Genomic DNA, 12,500 nt, shown 5'->3' on the forward strand with positions numbered 1-12,500 from the left:
CTGAGGAACACAGACTGTTAGTGGTCCTGAGGACTGTTAGTGGCGCTGAGGAACACAGACTGTTAGTGGTCCTGAGGACTGTTAGTGGCGCTGAGGAACACAGACTGTTAGTGGTCCTGAGGACTGTTAGTGGCGCTGAGGAACACAGACTGTTAGTGGTCCTGAGGACTGTTAGTGGTGCTGAGGAACACAGACTGTTAATGGTGCTGGGACACGCTGCGCTCAGCTGCAGCAGGGGGAGATGTGTTGGTGCAGTTGCTGGCGGTTGACACACAATCCTTGACAGTCACAATGATTAATAATAATTGCACTGTTTTTCTGACACAGAATCAAAAATACGGTACTAGCTGAAGTGCAGTGTTTTAACTGAAGAAGACGGATGTGGATATTTCACAATGTTTCACAGTAGCCACGACGACCAGAGTTGCAGTGATATTAATCAGTCGAGTCATGTTGGTAGCACGTCAAGCCATAGATGATGAATGGCATTCTTGGCTTAAATTTAGATGTAATATGGCAGCCATTTGCCCGCATTGTAACTGAACTTTTTCTGATTACTTGGCTGTCAGTTTGTACCTGCCTCAGTAAGGGAAGGACAACCAGGTGACTGAAAGCCACATTTATTTTTTGTTGACCAGTGCCCTGGTCTCTAGTTGCCTAATCACAGGGTCTATTTGCAGAGAGTAGTGATGGGGACGAGACCGCCTATGCCGAGTCCGAGACAAGACCGAGTCTTTGAAGGGTCGAGACCGAGTCCGTTGGTTTTCAAATACAGTCGAGTCCGAGTCAAGACCGAGTCTTTGAAGGGTCGACCAGTCCAGACCCAGTCCGCTGGTTTTCAAATACAGTCGAAGTCCGAAGTCAAGACCGAAGTCTTTGAGGAAGCAAGTCCGAAGTCGGTGACCGAAGTCCTTTAGAGTCGAGACCGAAGTCGAGATCAAGACCATAAAAACATGTCAGTTTTCATATTCATGATTTAATATCACCCCTATTAATAATCAACAGTTAGGCCCAGGCTTGGAATTTCACCATTTTAGGGGCAAGGCCACTTGGCCTTCAGTTGGGCATATTTGGTGGGGGGCACAAAGGCCACATGTCAGGGCACCAAGGCCAAAGTTAACTATACAGTTGTAGGCTATATATAAGTTGTATTTAGCCTATTCCTGAATCACTGTATGAAACATTACAAAAACATGAAACATGACATATTACATAGAACTGTAAATAATCTGATCATCTAATATTTAGATGTCTAGGCTATATTTAATATTTATTTTATATTTGGCCTGTTATGGAATCATGTATTGAACAATTTAAGCACAGCTCAGCTTTAAGAAACTGATGCAACCTAGATGCATGCTTAGCATTTTTTGATCATTAAGACTCCTTTCACAAACTCTTACTCAGCTGTATATCCTCTGATTTTAATATTTACCTATATCTAGGCAATATTTGTAACATTTATTTTGTATTTGGCCTGTTATGAAATCATGAAGAACGATTTAAACACATTGTGAAACCTAAAGACCAAAGTTGGAGACATGAATGTAGACCTTGCTGCAGATTACATTTTTAATTTAACCGGAATACTCTGGAACGGCTTATTGTACAGGGGACTGCTTTACACCAGTGGTCCCCAAACTACGGCCCGCCACCTCATTTTAGGTGGCCCCCCAAAACATGTCCGTGGTATATAGGATCCGCCCGCGACGAAGAAACGACATCGCCAAACTATAACCTCCGTAATTTCCCCATTCATTCTCTATGGCGGGTCTTAAAGGAGAATTCGTGTGATATTGACCTAAAGTGTATTGAAACATGATACCGAAAGTGTGAACGTGATGTCTCATAGCCCATTTCGCTTGTCCCCTGCACTCCAAAAATCTGGCTTTAGTTAGCCGATGCTACCAACAGCTAATTCAGTGGAAATGCATGGATTCCAGTTTCTTCCAGTAGCAGCAACTGGAATCCATGCATTTCCACTGAAATTATTTTGGAATCTGATCCCTTATCATACCTGTTCATTCTTACTGCGTTGCTCGACTTATCGTGACTAAATTCAAGATGGCTGCAAACGCTAAACCGTGGAAGATACTGTCTGTATAAATGGTCTTGTAAGTAAACTACCAGTGCTTTTTCAAAGTTCTCAATGTCTCGCTTTAAATGTCAGGCCCTCGGAAGTCTACCAATGAAGTGTGGAGATACATTGAGCCTCGTGAAATGGGTGTAAAACAGTGATTTATTTGCATGGTTAGTCTTCGATGAAAGCACCACTATTGAAAAAGCTGTTGGTAGCATCGGGCTAACTAGCCAGATTTTGGAGTGCAGGGACAAGCTCTAGATGGGCTATGAGACATCGCTCACACCCGGTATCATGTTTCAATACACTTTAGGTCAATATCACACCGAATTCTCCTTTAACAGTACACATGTAATACTCTTTTTTGTCCACTAGTGGTTGTTTTGGCGCTGTTTTTTTGCTTTTTGCCATCGAAAACGGAATGAAATGTATAGTAGGCCTACTGTACCTGCAAACAATGTAAGAGGCCTCTGCTGACTGCATCAGTGCTCAAAGTATTCTAAAAGTTTATCAATTAATTGTTAATAACTAACTAACTTCTATTCAAGTCATAATTCTGGAATTTTCTGGTATAATTATTTATATTTTTTATTCACTCGTTCAAATATTCATACAGAGTTCACAAAGTTCTCATCAGGTGAGTGAAAGTTAGAATGGTGGTCATTTCAGATGTTTCTGCCACCACTTCATAAAACTCATAGTTTGAGAACTTTAAATTTGTAGGATATTGCTTGTTCACAACTTGAGTTGTGTATGCAAAGTTCAAAATACTTTTGGGACTCCCTGCTTATAGTTTTGAGAATGCTATTATTAGTATTATTTCATTTGAGCTACATTTTACACTGATATAGCAAGATGGCAATATAAACACAGATAACAATGGTATTAAATTGCAATAGCCTATAGATTAAATGTAATGGAATATTCAACTAAGGTAGACTGCCTTTGTTCACAGCGTTAAGCTTATGGTTACTGATATACTCCGAGTCTCTGGCCCTCTCTTAGAGCCAGGCATAGTGAGCTGGCCCTCGGAAGAAAAAGTTTGGGGACCACTGCTTTACACCTTTGTGTTCGGGAAGGTCTGCTGTTTATTCTGATATATGGTTTGTCATGTGTTGAACGAAGGGTTCGTGAAGTATTCCACCGAGATGAATGGGTAGGGAGATGGGTGTAGCACCTTATGTAGACGTTATGATTAAATGTAATTATATTATTTACTTATCTCGCGAACCATTCACCACAGCAATTAGCGGCTAACATTGTTTAAAAGCTGAAAAAAAGTTCTTTCATGTGATGTGATACATGTGCCTGTCACAGGCCGTAGTCATGATGTCAACATTGGGGGGGACCAAATCTGTGGTGGGGTCTGAGGGACCCCCAAACAGAATTTCAATACATTTCCTACCATGCAAAAAGATTATTAAAAATCACAAACAAGTCGTTAGTTAGGTCAGTCAATTAGGTTATTCCAAACTTTTGACGGACACAGATGCCCATTGAGTTTTGTGAAAAGAGAAGGGTGGAGAAGAAGCAACTTCACTGGTTCATCCTGAGTATCTTATGATAACCTCTATATTACACAGAATGTGGTTCTTTGACTTACTACTTACACCTGAAGATTATTTTAAACTAAGGCTTAGACTCATAGGTTTGGAGCCTAATAAGATTTTGTCTTTTAATTTAGATTGTATTATGCTGGCGGCTAATCACACAATTTTAACGTAGTTTGAAAGGGACAGGATTCAGGAATAGGCTACTAAGACAGGCCCCTCTTCTGTCTGACTCATCTCATGTGTACCCCTGTATGCATTATAGACTGGCTTCTGACAGAAATGACGTTTTGTGCCAACATGTAGAAACACTAGGCCTACTACAGCCTTTAATTGATGAATGGAGGTGCAAATTCCTTTCTTTGGTTATTTTCCGCGATTCACATTAACGTCGCCACATTTAATCACGTTTTGCCTGCATGGATGCGCGATTGAGTGCGCATCTAAATAATATGCAACAATCATTTCTAAGATGCCTATACACGGTAATTTCTGGCATTACTACTAGCATATGAATGCATTATTTATGTTGAAAGACTTGAAAGAAATGACACAGGCTTTCACAAATTCATCATTTAAAATAAAACGTTTCACTTTCGCTATCATTGCGAGAATAGGCTACAATATGGAAAATGTTCCCTTTCAGTTAGATCGGCTCCAAACATGTATGGGATTTCCTTAGCCTGTGTTACACCTTTCCAAGAAGTTTTGTGAAAATTGTACCGGTAGCTTTTGCGATATTGTTGACAGCCCTACCTCACCGCAGTATGGTGCAGTAAATGGAAGCTTTTGATAGCGCACGCCACTAACGAAAAACGGAAAATTACCAGGACAAACCACTCAGGGGTGTAGGCTACTCTGAAACCATAGGTCACTAATTTTAGGCAAGTATTTACGCTTGATTACATTTCAGATAATGTGTTGGTTTCCTGTAGGTCTAGTATAGCTTGCTTATTCTTTCTTTATTTTTCTATGTCCGAATATTGGGGGGGACATTTTGGTCATATTTGAATATTGGGGGGGACACGTCCCCCTCAATGTCTATGGTGACTACGGCCCTGTGCCTGTGTGATGAGTGGGCTTAGCGATTGCGAGTATTTCAACTGAGAAGAATGGGTGAATTTGGACGCACTTTCTGTCTTGCCATGCGCTGTCATTTTCTCCACTGTGTAAGACTGAATTAGTTTGCGCTGTGATGCTAAGATTATTTTGACAGGCTATAGGCTAAATAAAAATCGCTATTAACGGACCCAAAGCAGAATATTGAAAGAAGGGGGCACCAAGACCAACAAGGGGCAAAGACGTGGCCGTCGTGAAATTTCATTTTTATTTTTTTTATTTTTATATATGAACATAAAAATGCGTTGGTCTCGAGGACTCGCTCTGAAATTACGAGTCCTTCTCCTCCCACTGTGGTCCAAGACCGAGTCAAGACCGAGTCTTTGAAGGAACAAGTCCGAGTCGAGTCCGAGAAAGCAGAACTCGGTCTCGAGACCGGACTCGAGTAGGCTACTACATCACCGGCAGAGAGCATATGGTTCTGGGCCTGATCTCTGTATACAATCTAGTCCAAGACTTGCCCCCTCTCACGTGACTCAGGCAAAAGGATTTTGGTAGTAAATAGCTAGGTAAAATTCTTTTAAAAAGCTATTCAAAATAAATCAACATTGTGGAGATTTAACTTCTTTACTCTGTGATGTTGAGCCAATTTTTGGCCATATGTCAGTGGAGTGGTGAATGTTGCAGTTGAATGGTGAATGTTGCACTGGATTGAGTGGACAGTATTTCATCTTTGGGTTATTTGTGGGAAATACCACTCGGTGATGAAACTGTGTTTCCTGAATTGCATGTCCTTTGTGCCATCGTCAGAGCCATGGTACAGTATGTGTCCATATGGTGTGTGTGTGTCCGTCCATATAAGGCAGAAGTGAATGAAGCAAGACATGCTGAATCTGAATCTTACTCATTCTTTAAATATGACATGACTCAGGTTATGCTTTGGAGTATAGAGTAATAGAGCTGTTGAATTAATAATACATTAATTATTAATAAATTAATATTAAAGTAGGTTTTTTTTATGTAGTTAACTGGCATATTTATATGGTGTTTTTTATACAATGTTCATAAATATGCATGGTCCCTATCAAATAAACCAATAAAATAAAATAAAAATAATAGACCTCCTGGTCTCAGGTGAATAGGTTTTAGATGCTCTGCTAATGAGGGAACACCAACTTGATCTGTGGCATTGTGATGACCTTGGCTGTGTTGCGGAATACTTGGTCCCAGGGTTTGGTTGCAGTTACGTATATCTGTGGTCATCTCTGATTGTGCTGGGAACGGAAGGGAGAGGACAAGTAACAGCACTTTCTTCATTTCCTGAATTGTGTAAAACTTTACTGCTGACCTCAATTTGGGCTTTTTGCCCTCTTCGCTCTCAATGTGCTCAGTCAGTCTGTACATTGTATCTGAAGCTAGCGCTGTGTCTACTTTATTTTACATAGGCTTTTGTGCAGTTTATGAATACAATCAATTGTTTACAATGTGCTTTTGTCTCATGACAAGCCAGTAATGCTAAATGTACTCCTTTGGCCAATGGTATTGAGGTTGCATTTCTGGAGTAATCTAGGAGATTAGCAACGACCAGCGAAGGTAGATAACCCGAGCTTCAGAAAGGAAAAGTCCTACCGGCCATTGGTTCTACCGTGTGGTTTCACTAATTAGCTGATTTGAATCAACTGGTTTAGTGGATGGTTGGAACAAATAGGTTTTTTTTTTTTTCTCTCCTAAGCCGGATTAGCCACTTCAGTTCTGGCCCTGGTAATGAATGGCCTTGACCCTGATTTGGGTCAGTGGCAGCCTAGACCCGGTCCAGACCCGTTTCCTTTGCCTCCTGGCATCTGGTTGAACCCCACGGAGTTGGATTCGTCCATAGAAAGGGGAAGGTGTGGTGCACTGGGCTGGGCTGGACAGGCTGAGGTCAGGCTTTGCAGACATTGCGTCACAATCTCCTTACGGGAAGCGGAGAAGGTGGGGTTGTGGTCAGGCAACGCGCGCGTGTCCGCCGTGGCACACAGACTCCTCACACGCCAGCCATCGTTGCTCTGCCACCCTCACTTTGCCAGCCCAAACCCGGCCATGATAATGATGATGGTGGTGGTGGTCTGCTTTCAGGTCTGCCTGCCTGCCTGCCTGTTCGGCTGGGTTTGGTTGCCTGTTTGGCTGGGTTGCCTGTTCGGCTGGGTTGCCTGTTCGGTTGCTTGTTTGGCTGGGTTGCCTGTTCGGCTGGGTTGCCTGTTTGGCTGGGTTGCCTGTTTGGCTGCGTCGCCTGTTAGGCTGGGTTGCCTGTTTGGCTGGGTTGCCTGTTTGGCTGCGTCGCCTGTTAGGCTGGGTCGCCTGTTCGGCTGGGTTGCCTCAGGTTGATGTTTCCACGGGACCAGTAGGAACGAGACGGGGCAAACCACTGGAATGTTCCAGGGCGATGCGGGATGCCATCCTACCCACAGGTTCACATAAGGAGAAATGCATGTCCTCATGTGAACTTGTTGTTTTGTGTGTGTGTGTGTGTGTGTGTGTGTGTGTTTGTGTGTGTAATTTTGTATTTATATACAACAGGCCTGTTTGCTTGTAAGGTGACGGCTCAGCTCCCAGGCATGGCAGCCGTGCCAAACCCACACCTTTCACCACGTGGTCCTGCAGTCCTCTCAACAAGCACACGCCAGCTTCAGCTGATTGTGTTTAAGCTCTCAACTCAACTCAAACATTGGGGTTCATCTTTCCTACAAACAGATTGGTGTGTGTGTGTAAGAGTCTAAATTGATTGAGAGTATCTCTGTGTGTGTGTGTGTGTTTGTGTTTGTGTTTGTGTGTGTGTGCAACAACGTGTGCTTGTTTGTCTTTGTTTATATACCGTATTTGTGTGTCAATGTCTACTTGTTTCTATGTGTGTGTGTGTGTGTGTGTGTGTGTGTGTGTGTGTGTGTGTGTATGTACCATAGTGTATTTGTTTGTATCTTCCTTTGTGTGAGTGTGCATTTGTGTTTATTTGTCTGTGTGTGTGTGTGTGTGTGTGTGTGTGTTGTATACCATTTTGTTTGTATCTTTCTGTGTGTAAGTGTGTGTTTGTTTTCTCATGCATGCGTTCAGTGTGTGTGTGAGTGTGTGTGTGTGTGTCAGTTGTACCGTCTGACAGTGGGTTTTTCCTGCTAATCCTTTGGCTCTAACCCAGCCCTGTGTGCTGTGCTATCTGACGAATGGTGCTCCACTTGCTCAAGGGCTCTAATCATTACTCACCCCCCTTGCTTTGAGAGGAGCTGTGAGAGCTCTCATGCGAGACACAGCGCTCTGAAACGGTGTGTGTGTGTGTGTGTGTGTGTGTGTGTGTGTGTGTGTGTGTGTGTGCGCGCGCCTGTGTGTGTGCCTGTGTGTTTGTGTGTGTATGTGTGCGTGTGCGTGTGTGAGGGAAGTGCCAAGTGGATGTCTTCAGAATCTTGTGTGTGTGTGTGTGTGTAGCGTGTGTGTGTGTGTGTGTGGGGGATGTTTGTGCAGATTTGCATGTGTGCATGTGTGTCTGTGTTTGTGTGTGTTTGTGTGTTTTGAGGAAACGCAGTCGGAATGAGACATTTGGAATTGCCCTACATTTGAAGGACGCTGAGCAGTGAATAGAAGCTGTCTAGCTGTATGGAAATCCTGCTGCCTCTGCTGTTTGCATGGGTGTTGGGTGTGTGTACTCCTGTTTCCCTGTAAACACACTACACAAATCTGTAGTGCACATGTAAGTGTGTGTGTGTGTGTGTGTGTGTGTGTGTGTGTGTGTGTGTGTGTGTTTGTGCAATCATGGGAGTATGTATACATAAATATGTATGCATGACTTGGTATGCAAGTTGAGGAGTCAAGTAGTAGTCTCATGTCTTATTGCTAGTTCCCCATAATCCATACCATAACATATTGCAATGGCTTACCAGAGTCGTATGTCCCAAATTGCTTGTGTGCCAGATTATAGAACTCTGTGCTGCCATGTTGGAGCTGGACTTAATGTAGGTCATGTGACCCTGTTGAAGTGACAGAACACAAACACATGTCTGGTTTGTGCCGAAGTCTATGCATGGTCTGCCGGTTGGGTGAATGGTTGTTGGCTCTCCCACTGTATCAGTTGAAGGTACTGTTGATAGTGTCCCATCACACTTACTAACTGCTTACACGCTGCTACCTCTGCACTGCTAACAGACACACACACACACACACACACACACACACACACACACACACACACACACACACACACACACACACACACACACTCAGAGACCCACATGTGAGACACGCATAGACATGTGAACAAATACACTCGGACATACAGACCTACAGACACTATTTTTTATACTCGGACATACAGACCTACAGACACTATTTTTTGTTGTTGTGATGCACTCTGTGCCCATTGGCTATGATGGCACTTGTGAGTGTTAATGCTTCCCTGTTGAGTTTCAGAGAACAGGAGGACCTCACACCTCTCCAAACACACACACACACACACACACACACACACACACACACACACACACACACACACACACATACACACACACACACACACACACACACACACACACATACACATACACACACACACACACACACACACACACACCCCCCTCTTGACATGTCATCTTAATTCCTCACTCTTTTAGCACACCCTGCATGTTCTCTCCCCTGATGCCTGGTACTGACCCCTTTTCCTTTAACACACTTCTCCTCCCTCCTCTCCTCCTCTCCTCCCTCCTTCCTCCCTCTCCTCCTCTCTCTCCTCCTCTCCTCCCTCCTCTCCCTCCCTCCTTCTCCCTCTCCTCCCTCTCTCTCCTCTCTCTCCTCCTCTCCCTCCCTCCCTTCCTCCTCTCCTCCTCTCCTCCCCTCCTCTCCTCCTCTCCCTCCCTCCTCTCCTCCTCTCCTCTCCTCCTCTCCTCCTCTCCTCCCTCCCTCACTGAGGTCTGTGGTCTCTCCTTCTCTTCTTTCCACACCCCTCCTTATCTGTCTCTTTGTCTCCATCTCTGCATGTTCTCTCTCTCTCTCTCTCTGTAAATCTCCCCTGCTGTCTGCCTCTTTGTATCTATCTGTCTCGGATCCCCTTCCTCCTCTCCTCTCCTCCTCTCCTCTCCTCCTCTCCTCCCTCCTTCCTCCTCTCTCTCTCTTCTCCTTTCTCTTTCACTGCCCCTCTCTCCCTTTATTTCCCCTGTTCTCCTCCTCTTCCCCCTCTCTCTCTCTCCCTCCCTCCCTCCCTCTCTCTCCTTCTCTCCACCTCTCTCTCTGTCTTTCTCTCAGTATTAAGTGGGTTAATTGAATGCAGAGATGAGAGCTGCAGGAATGCCCCCCCCGTGGGGATAAGAGTAATTAATTACATGGGCGTTTTGAAGCTTATTAGCTGGAGGAGGGAGATTAAGCCACGTAAAACTGCCAGCTCCAGGGGATCCCCTGACTTTCCGCGCATGCTCCCCGCCCGCTCCCCCTCACCGTCCACCCACACACTCGACCCGCTGTCTTCTCATCCCTCCTCTCCTCTCCTCTCCTCTCTTCTCTTTTCTTCTCCTCTCTTCTCTTTTCTTCTCTCCTCTCCTCTCCTCTCCTGTCCTCTCTTCTCTTCTCTTCTCTTCTCTTCTCTTCTCTTCTCTTCTCTTCTCCTCTCCTCTCCCTGCAGATTATGATTCCCTGGAGAGTGGGTATCTCTCACATGCTGAGGTGGAGTTGGTGTGGAAGTGCCTCAGGGTCCCAGTCTAAGACTCTCTCTCTCTCTCTCTCTCCTCTCATGTTTTCTCTCACTCTCTTTTCTTCTCCATTGCACCCCGTCAGACGTGTGCTGGATATCACGGTGAGGGCTGAGTCGACACAGGGTGGTGGAGTTAGGGTGGGGGTGGTCTGGGAACACACACTGGCACAGCCTCATATGGTGTGCCTTGGTTGCTCATTGGCTGTGGATGTGGAGATGTTACACACACACACACACACACACACACACACACATGCAAGCACACACACGCAAGCACACACACATGCAAGCACACACACGCAAGCACACATGTGTGTGAGGGTTGCAGGATGGGCTGAGAGGTGTTCGCGTGTATGAGTGAGACAAGGAAATAACGTGACCGAGCAAGGAAGATCTGCCGCGATACTTCAATTATTCAAGGCCCGCTATTCATGTCTCTGCATGAGATCAGCTGGTTTCTCGACCAAATTAACTATGGGGATTTAGTGAAGAAAGGACAGGCAAGATTACACCCACATTAAGCTTTATCTCCTCCGCTTCGGTCCCGGGGTGATGATGTCATCTTTGCGTGACTATGGGGACTGTTAGTCTGGACAGCACAGTGATGGGACGTGGTGTGTGTGTGTGTGTGTGGTCATAAAATCACAGCTAAGCTCATTTATTTCCAATCAGACTTTCCTGGCAGCCTCCGCAGACCTGCGTGTCCAAGAGGCTAATGTGGCCCTAGCTCAGGAGGGCAGAGATCATAAAAGTAGAGCGAAATTGAGCTTCGAATCTAGCAGAGATTTATAACTGGAGGAGAGCCTCTTTAGGTGGACGCGTGGGCTTCAAGGGACTGGTTGTCTCACTGTAGCTTGATGACCAGGCTTGCCAACTAGCTCCCTCTGCACAGTTGAGGAATTCACTGGAACTCATTTGAAGCGCACTTTGAAGATTCCGATTCAAAATGAATTCCCAGTGAATCACTTGGAATGCATTTGCTCTGCTTGTGAAATGATTCTCTAGAACAGAATTGCTCAGTTGACACAAGTTTTCCATCTTGTATTTGAGTATCTTGACGTGAACTGAAAAAAGCTGTAAACAGGTTTTTGATTAAAAAAAAACAAAAAAAAAACATGACATGACATGAATGGATTTAGACATTAATACAAATTTAGTCTGGATTTAGACATGAAAACGAATTTAGACTGGATATAATATCCATAGAAAAAAACAAAAGTTGCAAATTGTAAGAAATACTTTCTACTTTCATTTCTACATGTACGGCGCTGTACCATCCTAAATCTAGGCTACTTTGCTGTCAATTACTCTAATAAAATAATGATGAAGCAACTTCGTGAGACTGCTTGCAACAATGAATTCACACCAGACCTTCTCTCTCTCCCTCTCCCTCTCCCTCTGCCACTTCATCTTCATCTGTCTTTCCTTAGCGCTAGGACAGACCGGCCACACTCACGTTGCCAAAGCAACTCAGTCCTGTGGCATCAACATGCACGGGGTGAAACTTTAAGAAATATCTGTCCTTCACTGGCGGCATGGCTTTGGGGGCGCTTTCCTCGGTTAGCGGCTGGTGAGTGCATAGGCTGGTGAATGCGCGGGATAGCGGTGCGCCCAGGCTAGCAGTTAGCTGCTAGTGGTACACAGGTTGCGCCTTGGCGGGCTAGTGGTGCGCGGGCTAGGCTAACAGGCTAGCGGTTAGCCGCTAGTGGTATTGCCCAGGCTAGCCTGGGATATTACACAGGCTGGCGTTTAGCTGCTAGTGGTATACAGGCTAGTGAATGCGCGGGATAGCGATACGCAGGCTGGCGTTTGGCGGTTAGCAGTGGTTAGCGGCTGGTGGTGCGCGAGGCTGGTGAATGCGCCAGGCTGGCGGTTGCGCCAGTGGTTAGCGGTTATGCCAGGCTGGTGGCGCCCGGGCTGGTAATTACGCCGAGCGGGCATTCGCCAGGCTGGCGGTTAGCGTTAGTGGTTAGCGTAGTGAGTACGCCGGGCTAGTGAGTACGCGGGCTAGTGAGTACGCCAGGCTAATGGCACGCAGGCTAGTGGCACGCAGGCTAGTGGCACGCAGGCCAGTGGCACGCAGGCCAGTGGCACGCAGGCCAGTGGCACG

General features: G+C 45.4%; 1 protein-coding gene across 1 annotated transcript in view; it reads left to right on the forward strand.

The window, feature by feature from the left end:
• Window positions 1–12,500, forward strand: part of rarab (retinoic acid receptor, alpha b) — a gene marked incomplete at its 3' end in the record, with an annotated part of 148,226 nt that overhangs the window by 62,270 nt on the left and 73,456 nt on the right. The gene's annotated exons all lie outside the window — the stretch shown is intronic.

This window comes from Alosa alosa, chromosome 6, assembly GCF_017589495.1.
Source record: "Alosa alosa isolate M-15738 ecotype Scorff River chromosome 6, AALO_Geno_1.1, whole genome shotgun sequence".
Lineage (NCBI taxonomy): Eukaryota > Metazoa > Chordata > Actinopteri > Clupeiformes > Clupeidae > Alosa > Alosa alosa.